General features: G+C 45.0%; 1 long non-coding RNA gene across 1 annotated transcript; it reads left to right on the forward strand.

The window, feature by feature from the left end:
* The first annotated feature begins 806 nt into the window (after positions 1-806).
* Positions 807-6501, forward strand: LOC309365968. The gene is made up of 3 exons (XR_014166331.1): positions 807-1007; positions 4205-4291; positions 6112-6501. It is a non-coding gene; the product is annotated as an uncharacterized lncRNA (long non-coding RNA).
* Positions 6502-6746: the final 245 nt, after the last annotated feature.

A 6746-nucleotide genomic window follows, 5' to 3' on the forward strand; every position in this document is an offset into this window, starting at 1 on the left:
TTTAGCCATCTCATCCCTTGCTTTTTCCTGTAAGACTAATTGCAGTCATTAACAGTTGTCAACAGGTTTACCATACCTTTCAGCCAATCACCCATTCCCAACACCCTTCTGAGTAATACCCTTCCCCAACCTCTCACTATATATAAGGGTCTGGTGACTTCTGTTTCAGTGTATCTGAAGAAGTGTGTATGCACACGAAAGCTCATACCAGGAACAAACTTAGCTGGTCTCTAAGGTACTACTGGAAGGAATCCCCCCTCCCCCCGACTACGGCAGACCAACATGGCTACCTACCTGTAACTAAATCTTTTTACTTCTACAGTAGTACCTTGGGTTAAGAACTTAATTCATTCTGGAGGTGCATTCTTAACCTGAAACTGTTCTTAACCTGAGGTACCACTTTAGCTAGTGGGGCCTCCCGCTGCCACCACACCGCCGACACATGATTTCTGTTCTCATCCTGAAGCAGAGTTCTTAACCCAAACTACTATCTCTGGGTTAGCGGAGTCTGTAACCTGAAGCGTTTGTAACCTGAAGCGTCTGTAACCCGAGGTACCACTGTATTACTATTACTTCGCTGGAGCTGTACTCTATTGTTGATGCATCCTAGAACTGCATTGGTTTTATTTAGTTTTATTTTTGCTGCTGCATCACACTGTTGACTCATGCCAAACTTGTGGTCCACTAAAAACTCCATATCCGTTTCACATGGTGTGCTGTCAAGCCAGGTATCCCCTATCCTATATTTGCACATATATGTAACAGTCACAATAGACCTCTCTCCATTTGCAGTTCCCAGAAACAGATACCCAGAGGCATATTGCAGAATGTTGCTTTCTTTGGCATTCAAATCAGGAAGTTGAGAAAACTACAGTCCCCATGAGCCTGGCAGGAAACTACACCTCTGAGCTTCCGTATGGCAGTCATTTTCAGCTCAGAGTCAGATAGGCAGAGAGGCTCTCTGCAAGATCTCCCTGCAACCAATATCCCTCTTCCCCGTCACAAAGGTAAAAGGGTTTTTTCTTTCATTTTCCTGTCAAGGTATGTTTTTCTCTGTGTGCGTATTGTGGAGGAACTGGCCGGGCACAAGAGTCTCGGGGGGGGGGGAGCAATTGGATAGTTCTAGATTTCCTTTTATTTACAAAGGCTAAACTCAAAAAGACCACGCAGCTGCAGAGAGTGCTGCGTCAGGGTATGCGTATTGTTGCATGTGACTGCTATTTTGGAATCCATGTGAACAATGTGAAAATTACGAGTGTAATGAAAAGAATCATCGGATGCTGAGGCCAATATCTGATGCATGTGTAAGTGTGAGCCAGCCCATAAATCATAGAATCATAGAGTTGGAAGAGACCACAAGGGCCATCGAGTCCAACCCCTTGCCAAGCAGGAAACACCATCAGAGCACTCCTGACATATGGTTGTCAAGCCTCTGCTTAAAGACCTCCAAAGAAGGAGACTCCACCACACTCCTTGGCAGCAAATTCCACTGTCAAACAGCTCTTACTGTCAGGAAGTTCTTCCTAATGTTTAGGTGGAATCTTCTTTCTTGTAGTTTGGATCCATTGCTCCGTGTCCGCTTCTCTGGAGCAGCAGAAAACAACCTTTCTCCCTCCTCTGTGAACACTTGGCACGTGATACATTATTGCATATGAATGACTTTTGTTGAGACATGAACTTCATTCACTTAAGAGAGAGAGAGATCATTATTGTAGCCTTTTTAATCCATGGGTAGGAATAATTGTTTCACCCAAGTAGAGACAAAAGGAGCCAAACGACACCAAGGGGTTAATCCAGAGAAAGAGCGTTTTATTTTGCCATGGGGGGGGGGCAGAGGCACCTGTGTAATTCAGTTCACAAAAGGCAGGCCACACCGAAAACATTTTACAAGCAGGTTTTATCCTTTTTTCAGACCCCTTTTTTCCTCTCCCCCTTCACAGATTCTTACATAGAAATGTTGCTTTTCGTTCTCTGTCTCTGTTCCGGGAAGTATGTTGCAAATCAATGTACCAGGGCAAGGTTATCTTGGATATGGGAAGCGAAAAGCTTTACTGTTCTAAGCTCTGGGTTTGTTACAGCGTTTTTGTTACAGAGAGGACTGCTTAGCTCGTGCTTTTTGTCTTAGTGGAAAATGCAGTTTTTAAAATGCGTACGCCGAGGCCTGGCTGGGGGGGGGGGATTCACAAACAGATTTTTAGGGCTTTCTGGGGTAACCCTAACTGCACCCCTTCATTATGAATGCAATTCTATACACATTGACCTGGGAGTAAGACCCACTGAGCCCAATGATATTTATTTCTGAGGAGGCAGATGTGTGTTTGTGTGTGTGTGTGATACTTATTCATAGATATACAGAAATACATACCCATTACAAAGCACTCGTCACGGTCCTTAGTGCACCAGTAGCAGTTTAGTCATGCTGGCCACATAACCTGGAAAACTGTCTGTAGACAAACGCCGGCTCCCTCAGCCTGAAAGCGAGATGAGCGTCGCAACCCCATAGTTGCCTTGGACTGGACTTAACCGTCCACGGGTCCTTTACCTTTTTACCTTTACCTTAAAATAACATACTAAGGTAATACAGCTACTTAGTCTAAAAAAAAAAGGACCAAGTCAGAATGAAGAACAAGAAAGAAGACCAGAAAAGGAGAGAGACCTAAGAAAAAGAGAAATGGAGAGAAAAGGGAAAGACAGGAAGAGCTACCAAAATAAAGAAAAAAGTAAAGGGACTTCTGGCTCTCTGTCCTGCAGCTACATATAATATACATATAATATTACAAGTCTATTTTGTCTTTCACGCACAACGTCCATAAGAAATTTCCCATCCTTAGCAAATGTCAGCAATTATTTTTCCGTCGTTAGACATGTTAACTTCACCATCTCAGCCAGATCCAGTGACTTTATCAGTCATTCTTCTATAGTGGGTAGGGCTGTATCTTTCCATCTTTTATGCATATAGCAGTCTCTCTGAGGAGGCAGATATAGAATTGCACTGTGTAACACACACACACACACACACACACACACACACACACAGGTCTTCCTCTTTCAGGCCCCTGTAACTGCCTTCATACCAACTGACAAACCTGTTCCTCCTTGGAATTCTGAGCAAGCTCCAGTATTTACAGTGCTACTGTCATCACAAAAGGATCCATGGATGAGGCGCAGTGTGGTGAGCTGGTTAGAATAGGAGAGGGGTCAAGCAAACCTTTTGGGCACATTTGCCATGGGCGCCAGCCACAAAATGGCTGCCATGGGGGCGTGGCATAAAGCTTGCCACATCTCCCTCCCTATCTGCCAGTCCATCCATGGCAGAAAGAGTACTTTGATTATCCTTCTGCTTTGGCGATCACTCGTAGCCGAGTAAGATTGCCTTCCATGAACTCAGTCTTAACTGTGTAGGCCATGGGTAGGCAAACTAAGGCCCAGGGCCCGGATCCGGCTCAATTGCCTTCTCAAACCGGCCCATGGATGATCCAGGAATCAGTGTGTTTTTACATGAATAGAATGTGTCCTTTTATTTAAAATGCATCTCTGGGTTATTTGTGGGGCATAGGATTCATTCATTTTTTTCCCTTCAAAATATAGTCCGGCCCCCACAAGGTCTGAGAGACGGTGGACCGGCCCCCTGCTGAAAAAGTTTGCTGACCCCTGGTGTAGTCTAATTCTGGATCCACACACCCTTCCACAGTGGGGGCATAGGTTTCTGGGCAGGAGTTGATCATGGGGAGGGTTTGCCAAACGTGCCTTCCTCTTAGCATGTTTCTCCCTTTTGACCTGAGTTCGAGTTTCATCAAAGTCCTTTGGTAAAGGCTGTTCTCCAATTGGAGTGCTCGCAATTGTTGGTGTTTATACTTCATTATCCATCACTGAGTTGGCTCGCAGAGAGAAGCTCTTCTCCTGTCTGTCCAGAACTGATGGGAGGGTGGGTGTCCAGTCCTGGCATTCAGTAAAATACAGGCATCTTTAAGGGGGTGTATTCAACGTAGGAGGGTCTAAGCCAGCACAGACAGAGACTGGACAGTAAGAGCATCTTGTTTTTTGGGGATTGGTGAGGAGATATTTACTGAGTGCCTTTGTGGGCACCATAGGAGGTATCGAGGCACACCAGTGCCCATGGACACTACACTGGCAACCCCTGGCTTAATAAGTGCACAAATTTCTTATCTAGTCAGCTTTCATCTCAGTGTGTCTTCTTTCTAAGGTTACTGAGACTCCAGCTGAACTTCAGTCATGAAGATCCTTCATTGCCTCTCTGCTGCCATCTTACTATTACTATGGACTGTTCAAGGTGAGCGATGACAGAACATGCGCCACCCCTACCCCACCCCCACCCCATGTTCATGTTCTGATTTGGCTTGGGATCTGGATCCAGCTGGATCTGGAGCACAGCTCTAATATTTGTTTTTATTCCATCCTCTAACCCTGTTCCCAGGGATGATTGTATCAACAATTAAAGCATACAGTGGTACCTCTAGTTACAGACTCTATGGGTTCCGGGGTACCGTTTGCACCCCAAAAAGTCCGTAACTAGAGCGCTGCTTCTGTGCACATGCACGATACGATAGAGCACTTCTGTGTGTGTGCGAAGCATGCAGAACGCTTCTGCACACACACATGTGGCAAAACCCAGAAGTATGCACTTCTGGGTTTGCCGCGTTTGCAAGCTGAAAAGAAGCAACATGAACCTAATGCAACACGAAATATGGCTGTACATGCAAAAATGAAATATAATAAACAGGGAAAGCTACAAAATTACAATAGCACAGAACAGTTGGGTTGGAATTGTGTTAAAAAGTTTCAGGGGAATAAATCATTTATTTGTTCTTATATACTGAGCTAAATATAAAGGTTCATTTTTGCTGTTCTAAAACACATACTTGTGGATTCTTAGTATATGTTTCTAAGTCCCCCATGACCACCACAGAAGGTAAGGCTTGCCGTATGTGTTACTGGAAAATTTCCAAGAAAGATTAAAAAGAATAATAGCAAAAATGATGAAATAATTGGCCACAGTCTCTGTGTGTTTTACAGATAGATTGCCAAGGAAGGTGGAAGTTGTAGTCATTGCCTAGACTTGACCTCCATTGCTTTCTCCACCCCTGATCTGACTGTCTCCGTATCGCTCTACAGAAGACTATTTACAGATGTTCTCCTTTTCAAATTGCAGTTTGGTACCAATTTCACCGGCAGTCACTTTCCTTATTTCCTTACTTCAGGTGTGCCCTTCTAGCAGATTTGGACACTTCCCTGCTCCCCTGCTTCTGGTCAAATTATGCTTCCAGAGATACCCCAGTATCCGCCAGTATCAATCACTGTTAGTGGACCAGACCGAGTTAGGCAAAAGGAAAACACTAACACTGATCTTCTGAGGCAGATGGTTTAAGTCTAAAACAAAGTGGGATTTCAAGGTTGCTGCAGCCTCACCCAAGGTCGGTGGTTGCCATCCAAAAAATATAGAGGGCATCAGGTTGGGGAAAACTACTCCACATGTTAGAATCTAAACCAAAGGGTGGTTCAAATGGCAAAAAAGGAAAGCAGATTAACTACAGTGGTACCTCGGGTTAAGTACTTAATTCATTCTGGAGGTCTGTTCTTAACCTGAAACTGTTCTTAACCTGAAGCACCACTTTAGCTAATGGGGCCTCCTGCTGCTGCCATGCCACTGGAGCACGATTTCTCTTCTCATCCAGAAGCAAAGTTCTTAACCCAAGATACTTTTTCTGGGTTAGTGGAGTCTGTAACCTGAAGCGTCTGTAACCTGAAGCGTATGTAACCCAAGGCACCACTGTACAAGGAAGAAGTTTCTGATGGTACAAGCTGTTGAATGGTGGGACAGAGGGCCTCAGAAGGTTGCTCACTCTCCTTTTTTTTAGCAGAAGCTGGACTTTATCAAGGGTGATTCATTTTTGGATGTCCTCCAAAAATCAGATCAGCCTTTGCCCATTTCGTGTCCTTTTAGTGTTTTGGACTCCAGCTACAATTGGCTCCGTCCAGGGGGTTGGCTAGGGATGATGGGAGTTGCAAATACATGGAAGACACCAGGTTGATGAAGACTGAACTAGGTGGTCCAGCTCTGTGATTCTAAACCTTCTCTTGTTGTTTCTACAGAAGACAGCCTTGCAGACGCCGCACTTCTTACTTGCTCCTCCATGGGAGGGTACTGCATTCAGCCAGTCAATCAGACCTGCCCTTCGGGTCTATTCCTGGATGTGCCCTGCCATTTCAAAAGAGTCTGCTGCTCAAAGATGGGTGATTAGCCTTCATGTGCATCCTCACCCATCTCACCTGTTCTTCAAGTTGGCTGCTGGAAGCTCAGCTGCAATGACTTCTGTCAGCAAGGCCTTCCTCGCCATTCTGAAACAACACTTGGGAACAACCAGCATTGATTGTCCAGGAATCCTCATTGATTGTTCAGACCTCATCTAAGATTTTATTTCAGCCATATTTTCATGTATCTATGCTTGGCAAATAAAGTTCCCCTGTGGAAGGAGGGGCAAATTTGTTGGGATGCTGAATGCTTAAAGGTAAAGGACCCCTGGACAGTTAAGTCCAGGCAAAGGCAACTATGGGATTGCGGCGCTCATCTCACTTTTAGGTCGAGGGAGCTGGCGTTTGTCCACAGACAGCTTTTCGGGTCCTGTGGCCAGCATTACTAAACTGCTTCTGGCACAACTGAACACTGTGATGGAAACCAGAGCACACGGAAACGCCATTTACCTTCCTGTCACAGTGGTACCTATTTA

Source organism: Podarcis melisellensis (assembly GCF_964234715.1).
Source record: "Podarcis melisellensis genome assembly, chromosome: 3".
Classification (NCBI taxonomy): Eukaryota; Metazoa; Chordata; class Lepidosauria; order Squamata; family Lacertidae; genus Podarcis; species Podarcis melisellensis.